The sequence below is a fragment of the Telopea speciosissima genome, chromosome 8, assembly GCF_018873765.1.
Source record: "Telopea speciosissima isolate NSW1024214 ecotype Mountain lineage chromosome 8, Tspe_v1, whole genome shotgun sequence".
NCBI classification, from domain to species: domain Eukaryota; kingdom Viridiplantae; phylum Streptophyta; class Magnoliopsida; order Proteales; family Proteaceae; genus Telopea; species Telopea speciosissima.
In genome coordinates this window covers 24,002,020-24,014,817 of record NC_057923.1, presented here as the reverse complement: position 1 = coordinate 24,014,817, position 12,798 = coordinate 24,002,020, and positions in this window count along the sequence as shown.

The following is a 12,798-nucleotide window of genomic DNA, read 5'->3' as shown; positions in this document are numbered from 1 at the left end:
TCGAAGAAGACTGAGGGACTATGGTGATCTGGTTCTATTGACTGCTTCCTCTTTTGTCATATTCTAATCCACCCTTCGGGCTGACAAATAAGAGTTGGATCCAGGCCGAGCTCAGGACGGGTTTGGACCATCCGGGTATTATTGATACCCCTACTATTATTCAGATGTAGAAAGTCTGATGTATGTTATGACTTGTACTCGTCCAGATATTAGCTATGCAGTTGGGATGTTAGGTAGATACGTCAGTAATCCTAGTATGGATCACTGGGTAGCTGCTAAGAAGGTGATGCATTATCTATAGGGCACAAAAGATCACATGTTTATGTACAGAACAACTGATCATTGGGTAACTGCTAAGAAGTGATCCGTTATTCGGATTGATTTATCTGCTTGCCTCGACAATAGGAAGTCTACATCCGGTTATACTAGTTGGTGGGGGCAATTTCTTGGAAGTCTAAGAAATAGACTTGCGTCTCTACTTCCACCATGGAAGCTGAGTTCGTGGCATGCTTTAAAGCCACATCGATGGCAATTTGGTTACGGAATTTTATCTTAGAACTTCAGGTAATTGACTCCATCATGAAACCACTGAGACTTTATTGTGATAATGTCGTTGTTGTGTATTACTCCAAGAATGACAAACATTCTAGCAGAGCTAAGCATATTCTAGTGAAGTACAATTTTGTAAAGGAAGCCATTCAGAAACAAGAAGTGTTTGTATCACATATAAAGATAAGTCTAATGATTGCAGATCCATTGACCAAGGCATTAGCGCCTAAACTCTTTATAGATCTTGTATTAGACATGGGTCTTACTAGAGTTTGATGCATTGGTCGCATATTTGACATGATCATATTAGTGAAAGTTTTTGAATGTTTCTCATCTCTATCTTTATGTTTACACCTATTGCGATATAAATGCGATTAAAAAATAGCTTAAGTTTCGTATGGACCTTCAATTTCCAAAAGAACTTCTACCATTTTGTTGTTTGAAAATGAGACCCCATCCTAGGTCCTATTGAGGGCAATCTTATAAGAAAGGTAGCCGCCAACTTAGTTTTGAGAGTTCCAAATTTTGACAAAACGTATGTCCATCAAAATTAACCTCATTCAAAGGCACATTAACTTTGCAAATGACCATCACAAATTTTAAATAACACCACATAGAAGAGAAAGATTCCATGAACCATTAGTTACAAAACCACTCACCTTGACCGTCAAGTCTAAATATGACTCACATAAGGTAAACAAAAACATCTATTGAAGGGATCCACGGATCTGTCCAAATATTAGTCGTCTACCCATTTCCAATATAAATATATACTATCTTCCTTAGAATAGGCAAAACACAAACTGTGTTATTTTACACCCACGATCCTTCATTGTGTTAGACTATACAACCTAACAAGGATTTAGTCTTAAAATACTTAGCCTTCAAAACCAGAGACCAAAGGTTGTTGTCACATGTTAATAATCTCCAGGACAATCTGATCAAAAGTGCAATATTATGAATCTCTGAACTCATTAGGCCCAATCCACCACTTCGAAGACAAGTATTCCTCCAAGCAATTAGGTGGCCTCTCTTCTTAGCTACTTCCCCCCCCCCCTAAGAAAAACTGAGCACTGATATACTCCTCGTAGTTCTAACTCGTGTGAATTCCCTATAAAACTATTGTTCATATAGGCTATAAAAAACTAAGACTGAAATTATAAAATTGAAGCCCATCCTGTAGCTTTGGCTGACATCATATGATTTCCATTACAGATGACTAGACATGACGTCTCTTCTGATATTCTATGGTAAGTATCTAGCCACACACAACATCAGACTGAATCTGGGAAATTGGGTGAACAAAATGCATGGGAATGAGCTTAAATAACCCATTTAGTACTGGCTCTAACTAACAGAGTTGAGTTTAAATGTTACTGGCGAAAAATGACATTATTTTGTCACATCCAACAAAAATATAATGAGATGGCAAAAACAGAGAGCAAACACTACTTGTTAGCTTGTAATAAGATAGGGCCCATTATTACACCCATACCCTAACTAGACCTAACTTGGACCAAGTGATGAGTGACCCAAATCCTGTGGTTCCAACCTTATGGGGGTGGCAACATGATGGCCTTGACCTACCTTGACTTTTCCCATGTATCCAGTAGAGAGGACATAACCTAGGGTGAGACCCAAGACCCATTAGGGCTTAAAAATCAAGCCACTGGCTAACCATGTGAGAGATCCAGTGATCAGCCGCATGTCTTGCTGTACTTCAAATTATGTTTTATTTTGAGGTGAGACCCACTTGGCTTTGAGGTACACTTGACCTAAGGTATCCATAGATGGTGTGGGACACACCCATATCTTCACACACCTTGTGGGGGTCATGGTGATGGGTCTACATAGCCCAAACATGGGAAAAATGCAGTTTTGGGCTGGGGGTTTCATTAATCAACCAAACAAGCCTTAGTAGCACTTGTCTATAAATAGACTTGGGCTTCTAAAACCACACTTCTTTCTCTCTCTCTCTCTCCATACCAAATTTGTGAAAAAGAGGAGAAGAAGAAAGGTATAGCTAGACCCCTCACCCTTGCCCTAGTTCACTAAGGTTTACCTATTTCTTCCCCTTTCTCTCAATTCTTTCTTTAATTAGCATGGTTGGGAATTTTATTTGTAATTTTAATTGAGAAACCTAGTATATATTTGTGGTTAACCTAATTGATTATCTATTTGGAGTTCTAGACTCCAATCCACCTTCTCCATCTCAAGGTATACAAAACCCCCAACAACCATTGAGGGTTTTTTTTTACCAAATTTGCATTTCCAAGCATTAGAACCATGGCTTAATTCCTCCCCATTAATTGGAGGTGTTCCTTGAGTGCAATATACTCAATTGAGTGTGTGGAAGGTGAGGCTCGAAATGCCTTGATGATGGGATGGCCTTCACTCAAGTCCAAGTTGAAAAATAACAAAAGTGGGCATGAGTGATTGATTCCATGGGGCAGATCACCATCAGTCGCTTGATCTGCTGCTCATGCTATTGAGGGCTTGGCTGCATCATCCGCATGCCCAGTGAGCGCTCACTCATCATCAATTGCTTGGTGCAAACCGGCAGTTAAGTGAGGGGCAATTTGGGGATGTTTTTCATGGGATGTTTATAACTAATTTACACTTGTACAACCTGTTATTTAGGGCAAACACAAGCACTTGGTGAGGATGTATGGGTACGATCAGGCCACGAATTACGGGATTGATCCGCCAAGTCTAAGAGACTCGGTGAGTGGGTTAGATTGGCTTAATTTAAGGAGTGTTTCTACATATTCCAAGTCTTGTGTGTTACACCTCATGCATTCTTGTATGATGACTGCCTTACTATCACTATATATGTTTAGATAGTACCAACCATGATAGTTACTATACATGCTTGAATATTATTGTTGTCATATCTCTATCATTTCTTGCCTAACATGAATGATAGTCTAACTTAGATGTATGTATGCTTAATTTAATTATGCTTTGATTGAAAATACATTATGTATGAGAAATGGGATCCGGGAGCCAAGGGTAAATACTAGACCCATGATTGCAATGTGGTAGCTAGATACATTGCATTCTATAATAAGCTTGAAAACTGGTTGTGGTGTGGCCAATAGATGATTCCATTGTCGCAATTGTCGTACTCTTAGTATGGGTAAGTCTATGTTAGGGAACACGGGAGGATGGTGTGGCCGATGGATGATTCCGGTACCATGATCTCAGCCCCTATATATATATATATATATATATATATATGCATGTGATACATGTCATATAGATGTATACTGGTTAGGATGGAACAACCCAGTACTATGACCCCTTGCGAACAGGGGGATAGGTGTTGGACAACCCACTATGGTAGGCTTGATGAGATTTTCTGAGATGCCATTTTTGCAGTACGATGTGATTATTGTTGGAGGCGGATCGAGTTCAGGTGACCAATGGATGATTCCGGGACCGAACGCCAAGAAAGGGTGTTGGGGCTTGCTGGGAGACCCATGACGCATTCGGGGACTGACAGGCTCCTGTTCGCAACTAAGGTTTGATATCATTGGGTGACTGATGGATGATTCCCAGACCAGGGATACTACCTAATGTTTGGGGATCTTTAGAAACACTCCACGCTTGATAGTATCAGTCCATCCACTTCCTGAGGTGTAGGAGGATCCATCTATAAACAAAGTCCATACCTTTAGGTTTCCTCCCTTGTCTTCTTCTTCTAGGACTTCATCATCCCATAGAGTGCATCTACCAAAAAAATTTGTGAGCGCTTGGGCTTTTATGGTTGTACGCAGCTTGACCTATATGTCAAAGTCGATGAGTTCAATTGACCACCTAATCATTCTCCTTGAGGTTTCGGGTCTTTGTAAAATCTTCTTTTACGGCTGGTCAGTTAAGACCAATGTGGTGTAAGCTTGGAAATACAGCCTGAGCGTAAGCCACCTTCTCGATCTTCTTGTATCTTGTCAGCGTGTTGAGGAGGATCTTGCTGGTATAGTATATGGGTTTCTAAATTTTTTTCCGTTTCTTTGATAAGCACCACACTAATGGGTACCATTGAGACAACCAAATAGAGTTGTAATGTATCCCCTGCTTCAGGACAGACGAGAAGAGGAGGAGAGAAAAGATAAACTTTCAATTTTTCAAATTGGCCTGGCACTCTGATGTCCATGAAAGCCATTTACTCTCTTTCAAGCATTTAAAGAAAGGAAGACATTGATTCCTAAGCTGGAGATAAATCTTCCCAGGGTAGCTACTCGATCGTTCAACTCCTAGACTTCTTTGATGCATTGGGGAGCCATCATATCTTGGATGGCTTGAAATTTTTATAGATTTGTCTCGATACCCCCATTTACTTACCATATAGACGAGGAATTTTTCTGAGGCTACACCAAAGGTGCATTTAACCGGGTTGAGCTTTATCTGATTCTGTTTCAATACTCCAAAGCATTCTTTGAGGTGAGTGACATGGTCTGCAGCTTTTATGCTTTTAACAAGCATGCCATCTACATACACCTCCATAATGCGGCCAATTTATGACCTAGACAGGTTATATACTAGCCTTTGATAGGTTGCCCCCGTTTTGAGGTCAAAGGGCATTACCTGGTAACAATATTGCCCTCATCCGTATAAAACGCAGTTTTGGGGACGTCGGGTTTGTGCATCATGACCTGATTATAGCTAGAATAAGCATCCACAAAACTTAACATCTTATGATCAGTTGTAGCGTCAATGAGTATGTTAACACAAGGCAAAGGATAATTGTTATACCCGCACCCCGGGAGTATAATTAATTATTAATTCTTCCCCGTGACGTGTAGTTATCACTACCACGTATGCCGGTGAGTTGTTCTCACTGGTGGTCAAACCCAGCTATATTGACCATAGTACGAGGTTGCCTGTGGAAACTAGTCGGGACCATGGAGGTTGCCCCTTGACGTGTCAGGGGTAAGTAGTTGACCAAATTTTATTGTGTGCTTACTGCCCTCTCAAAGCCCTCGAAGTGTGGTCCAAAGGCCCCGACCTCTTATGGTGGGAACCACCTTCCTACTCGCATCGGATGCAAGGTTCTTGCTGCCTCCGACCCGCATCCAATGCTGCGACAAGGACTCTTGTGGGTGAGACCCTATGGCTAAGGTGCTATGGGTGTCTGCCATGTTTGACCCTACCCAAATAGACCCTAGGTTACACTTATGAGGCCTTATCCAAACAGGCCATTAAAAGTGATTTTCTATATGAGAGAGAGGGGTAAGACTATTCCTTAGTCTTTCTTTTTCTTTTCTTTCCTAACCTAATCGTGAAAAGGAGGAGAGCTTTGAAGAGAGGAGGCGGCAAGGAGGAGAAGAAGGAGAAGGAAGGGAAGAAGAAGAAGGAAATGGCTGCTTTGGGTTTGGAGCTTTAAAGAGGGCACATCTTGGGTATCTCGGACCGGGTAAGCCAAGTGCCCCTTTTCCCCCTTTTTCTCTCTTTCCCCTTGCTCGTTTGAGCTTGGGTGGTTCTTTGGTTGCGCCCCAAGATGGGGATTTCTTTTTGAAACCCAAAGGGTTAGCTCGAGTCATGTGTAGTTTCCCCTTGTAGGATGCTTTCCTATTTTCATTACAATCCTATAAAGACCTCTATTTTGACCTCTTGTGAATCTATTTGATTCTAAAGCTTCAACCACCAAAGAAAACCCCAAATCTGGATTTTTGAGCTTTTGATCCTTTAAACCCCTTAAATCTTTGAATGTTGGGTGTTTCTAAGACCCAAATAGACTCCAAGACACTCCTCCCTTGTCCCTTGAGGCTTAGAGAACCAAATGGGACAACCCTGGGCTTTTAAAGACCTTGAAATCACACTTGGGTTGCATCGGAGGCAAGGCTGCGTGAGTCCGATGTTTACCTCCGATGTGTCCGAGCTGCGGGGAAGGTCGGAGGCAAGGCTGCGTGAGTCCGATGTTTGCCTCCGATGTGTCCTGAGCTGCGGGGAAGGTCGGAGGCAAGGTCGGAGGCAAGATTGCGTGAGTCCGATGTTTGCCTCCGATGTGGCCGAGCTGCAAGAAGGTCGGAGGCAAGGTCGGAGGCAAGCCTGCGAGTCCGACATTGCCTCCGATGCGTTTTAAGGCTTATAACTTATGTAAACTGTGGGGTTTCTCTATGAGGCCTCCCTACACTCTCTCACACTCTTATTCACTTCTATAGGCGCCAACATATGTGCAATGGAGTGATTTTGAGCGGAATCGTTGCGCTTATACAAATTCTATTTGAAGTAATTGGTGAGTGGGTTTGGGTGATTGTTTGAGCTTGTTTACTATTGCTTATTCATGCATTTATGAATTATATTGTGACATTATCATTCAAGCATGATTGCATATTTGCATTTATTCTTATTCGATGATGATGATTTGGATGATATGGATTTATGTTGGGTTACGGTCTAAATCGCACCGGAACCCCGGATTACGTGGAATTGTATATTGCATCTCATTCTTACTGTATCGCCGTGTTGTCTTTGGTACCGGGGTTAGATGGAATGGGACGTTGACACACCCGAATGTACCTCTCAACACGATAGGATTCATGTAGTATATCCGTGGTTAGGCTCGATTCCTATGCTACGACCCTTACCAACGAGGGGTTTAGGTGTTGGGTAGCGAGCACTGCTGTGGAGAGTTAGAGAGGCCGGGCCGGGGTAGTAATGGTTATCGGGTCTGCCTCTAGGTGGTGATGACTACGACCGGCGCGGGCTCCATAGTAATAATTGAGGTTGCATTGTGGTGAGAATGGAAGGATCCACAATGTCTTCCCGAGTTATTGCGTAGCATATACCCATTGACTTAGCATTGTGTGTTAGGTGGTAAATGAATTAATAATAGCATGCACCATGGACTATTTGTGATTGTGTGGTTGTGCATCCCCTTTTCTCTCTCACTAGCTCGGTGGAGCTAACCCCGTGTACACATTCTTTTTAGATTTGGATGCGGATGATTCTTGTGGAGCCGAGACCGTGGCGAGGATCATGGCGATGGTTGCCCATGATGATTGTGCCTACGGGTTGTCTGTTACTTGGGATCGTTCCGTTTTATTATTATTTTAGAGCATTGTGCTTTGTATAAACTTTTATGTTTTACCTTTTTGGTAGCTACTTGATGGTCATAGGAATTTTGTAACTATGTTACTTATTATCATTAGCCAATGAACATCTTATAATCATTTCATTTACGCTTTGCAAACTCGACTGTCTTGGAATGTAATATTCCTTTGTCTTTCGTACTCGATATTATTGTATTTTAATATTGGTTTATGACGTGAGTTGGCCATTGCATCGAGATCCTGGCGGTGAGGTGGGATGACGCGTGTCACCCCAATCATACCCTGATATTGTATTCTATCCCTTGTCGGGATAGGGGTGTGACAATTATAGCCCTTAGAGCATGCTTATTCAAGTCAGAATAGTTGACACAAATGTGCCATTTTCCATTGACCTTTGGGACCATGACCACATTGGATAGCCGCTCAAGATAGTAGATTATCCTAATGAAGCCCTTACTCTTCAGCTTATCGACTTCTTCTTTAATGTGCTTCTACTTGTCGGGTGCAAATGCCCTTTTCTTTTGCTTGATTGGCTTAGGGAGGGGTTAACACTGAGCCTGTGTTTAATAACTTCTTGAGCCATTCTTGGAAAGTCAGTTGCTGACCATGTAAACACTTTAGCATTATAGTTGAGGAACTATATGAGTTCCTTTTGTTGGTCGCTCTGCAGATTTGCTCCAATTTGGATCACCCAAGACGGGTTCCCTTGTTTGATTTCCATAGAGATTAGTTCTTCTGTTGGTTCTCCTCTTTGTTCTTTGGTGTCGTCTCTTGGGTCTTCAATGAAGATGGACGGAGACTGATTAGCCACCACTTTTCCTTTTATGTTGTGGATGTAACAATTTCAAGCCATCTTCTGGTCTCTAACACAAATTTCGACATCATTTTTGGGTTGGAAACTTCATTCTGAGGTGATGCGTGGAGATCACCACCTTCAGAGTGTTGAAAATGGTCTGTCTGACAATTCTATTGTAGGATGTAGCAATAGAGACAACCATGAACATCGCCTGGACTATAGATTATTGAGGCTTGATCCCAATTATCACATGCAATATTATAGACCCCTTACACAACATAGATGCTCCCAAAAAGCCGTATATGGGTCCGTTGGTTGGTAGTAGCCGATAATCATCAAGCTTCATCTTTTGGTAAGCCTCATAGAAAATGATATTGTCAGAACTTCCGTTATCAATCAAGATGCGCTGAACTCTGAAATTAACAATCGTTGCGGTAATCACAACCACATCATCATGTGGTAAGTGAATGTCTTTCAGATCTTGATCTGAGAAAAAAATGACTCGATTGGGTTTTAACTTTTGATCGATTCAGTCTATACTAAGTACTTCTCTGGCATATTCCTTGAGTTGGAGATGCCCCTTGCAGCTGGAACACCGCTAATGACTGTGATGGTACCAGCCAAGGGACCTTTGTTAGAGGCTTCGGGAATGGCAACACCTGTGGATGGAGGATTCGGGAGTCTTTGATTTCTCTTCTTAGGTTCTAAACCCCTTTGATCTGTTCTTGACTGATTCTGTCATTCAAAATAGGTTTTAGGTTGGCCCTCATCTTGTTTTATGTACTGTTGCAAATATCCCCTCTGAATGAGCTCCTCGATCTCCTTTTTTAACATCTTACACTTGTACGTTATATGACTATTCGTGATGGAAATGATAGTATTTAGGATGGTATCTGCTCATCTTGATAGGTGGCATCCTTGGAGGCCATTTTAAGATGCCCTGGTCCTAATTTTTTTTGTATTAAAATATTCGTACGAGAATGGGTCAGGGGAGTGTACTTGGCTTTAGGCTTGAGGGGGCTTATAGGCTGACCATAGATCTAGTCTTGGTGCGGCCTTTTACCTTGTCGATTGATTTTTAGTTTTTGTTCTTCTCGAGGCTTTCTTTTCTCTAGGGTAGCTCCTTCATGACCTTTTCTGGCTTCCAAAATTTCCGCCAAGTTGGTGAATTGCTCAAAACGAGACAACAACGTTGTAAGGTTTTGATTTTATCATTACTACTGACTTAGCTAGTTAGATATCTTGGATCCCTACAAGAAGAGCAGTGACGGAGATGTGGGAATCCAAGTCTCTTACCAACACGCTTTCCTGAGTGAAGTGTCTAAGGTAATCCCTAAGCGATTTGCCAGATCATTATCGGATCATCATTAAGCTAACTGAAGATCGACAGCGAGTCTTGCTGCTCATAAAATAATGGGTAAAAGCTTCACCTAACTCGCAAAAGTTGTTTATGGTTTTCTTGGGAAGGTGAGTAAACCAAACTAAATCCAAGCCTTCCAAGATTGTATTGAACGCTTGTGCTAAAATGATGTCTCCCACACCTATCAAGACCATCATAGCTTCAAACCTGTGCAAAAACTCCTGTGGATCTAACAAGCCAGTGTATGGCTTAATAACAGGCATAGTGAAATGTGTTGGTTGAGGAACAACAATAATCGCGTCAGTGAAAGCCGTCTTATTAGTGAAGCACTCTTACTAAGTTCGCTGCCTTCTTTGTTTGCTTGCTGCTTTTCTCAATCGTCCCTCCTGGGTATGGGGAGGAAGGTCTTTCTCCAATCCTGAATAATTGTCGAGACCAACTCCGCTCTCATCTGTATCTTCTAAGAGGGTTAGTGCAGCATTCGCTTGGCTTCCACGAACCTGCGTTTATGGTGTCGAAGCAGTTTTGTTGTGTTCAACATGGAGATGTGGATTCCTTTGTTGAGCAATGGCTTGAGCCAAATCCTGCAGAGTTCCGACCACATGGTGAAGTCGCTGGTCAAGATGATTAAACTCTACTTGGGTTACCGAAGTATCATGAGCATCATTGGTAGGAAAAGTTTCTGTGGCATGAATATTTGCTTGGATATCAGGAGAGTTTGAGGAACATGGTTGGGTTCTCCCCTGGTTTGGCTGTTGATTATTTGTCTAGAGGTGGCTTGTTGCCCCTACTTTGAACCATGTTTCTTCTCTCACAGTGGTCTCTCAAGGGTTTGAAGGTGGTGGTTATGAGGACAGAGGACCCATGGTGGGCTCCAAATTGATGCAGCAAAAAACTGAACGAGTGGCACAGGCCGTCAGATGCTCCAACCAGTACAAAAGAGAGAGAACACCAGAGGTGAACTAGGGATGGCCCTGGTGTAATCCTCCAATGCCTAAGTTAGTTCTCAAGGCAACCGGTTAAAAGGGAGTGACATGATCAGAAGAAACTTAGAACCAAATCAAAGTTCTTCAACGTAGTTGAATTACGTCCAAAACTGGTTCTAAGATGAGGGTTCGAGTTTCATCTGCCTTACCAAGTGTCTTCATTTGACCTTTATAGACGATCAAGAGGATATGTCGTGATATGACATGATGGGACATCGAACCCTTACGCGACCCAAGATTGGTTGGCTTACGCAAACATGACTTAAATGCGGAAGGGCTTGTTAGAAGATAATCAACCCTTTCGATGGATATTAGATCACCTTAAACACACCTTCAATAAATGTTGTCGAAGTGTAGCATGACTTGATACATTGAGACGGGATGTAAAGGGGATATGGACGATAGAGGCCGGTTCCCCATTTCCCATTTCCCTAGGACGATTAGATACTGCCTACGCCGTCCTGGTGCCTATGTTAGACATGGGCTTTACATCCTATGGAATAGCGGGCTAGCCACCCCCGGTTCCAAAGGCTTCCAAGAATCAATTCCAAGCCTTGTTCCTTTATAAACCGACTCTAACATGCCATGTGTTATCCGTTTGTGGAATGGAATTTTAGTGACACATCAGAGAGAATGGTTTTCCTACTTTGAGATAAGGAAGGAAGGGGAGGCTAGGTTTGAAGAACAAGTCGTGGGAAGAGGGATTTAAGCCAGAAAAGGGGGCAGAGCATCATAGTTGTATCCAAAACCTCCGATGTTCACACATTTGGGGCACTTTTGTTTGAATGATAATGCCCTATCACTATTAAGGGTTGGTTGTGAAATTCCATTTTTATCCTTTAACGAAATAAATCATAGATAATGTAGCCACTTGATATTTTTTTATGTGAAATTACATCAATTGTCCTTCAATTAAAATCAAAATCCATTATGTTAAAGGGCATGTATAGTCTAGTTACAAACAGACTCACCCTTAATAAATTAAGGAGCGCTGTTTTCTGGGTGGGACATAGGGGCCATGCTGCGTGCGCCAGCCAATGAGAGTGCATTCAGTGGTGCAAAATTGGGCATAATTTCTGCCATACATGGGGGGCATGACGATCATTTCGGCTCCTGTTGTGCGTGGGTGTGGCCCCTGCGTCCCGCGCATAAAACATTCTCCCATAAATTAAATATATACATAGGATAAAAACTATTTTTATTATAATAAAAGGAGAAAAGTTCTCTAGAGGGGGAGTGTACTGCCCACACCTAGATACAAAGAGATCGAAATGACTATCCCACCCTCATGAAAGGCGAAAAGCCCATCCTAAATATACCAACTTGCGGGCTCTCATTGCCCACTACGCATGTATGTGCAGTGCCATGCTCCCCCATAGAGAACGTCGGGCCTAATAAAAAATATATTTTATCATTAAAAACAAGACGAAACCCAACCCCAACAATATCGAGCTTGGGCTGAGCTTGGGATTTTGAAAACAAAGGTGCTGTCCGGCCCGCTCGCTATCTGGTGCTAATTTTCACGTGCCGGCTAGTAGTTGAGCCTCTGACCAATCTGCATCAGCAAAGCCTGAAGACTGAAGCTGAGAAGCTCCCTGGGGCCTTCACTGGCCCCACCAAGGCTTCCCTCCCCCTTTCTCAGCAAGCCGCAGGCCGACAACATCCCCCCAAGGAGGAGAGGTGAGACTGGTTCAGAGAAGGCCAGAGGAAAGGAAGGTGTAAGGAAGGTCAAAAACCAAAAAAAAAATACATTATAACGCTCGAGTCACGCAAACGACTCCTTTGCCCATGCGCCTCAACCACCCCAACAGCAAAGTGGTAACGTCTCTCTCGGTCTCTCCTTCCCATCCATAACCCCTCTCTCTTTCTCAATGTCCTTTCTCAACTCCTCTGCTGCCAGCCTGCCACTCATTTATGCTTGCCTTTTTTATTAATCTTTCTATCGATATTTCTAATCTGCGCTTTTGTCTTCGGCTTCAATAATCAGGAGAGGGAGAGAAGGAGAGAAGGAGAGAGGGAGAGAAGGAGAGAGGAAGAGAAGGGGGTTGAGGT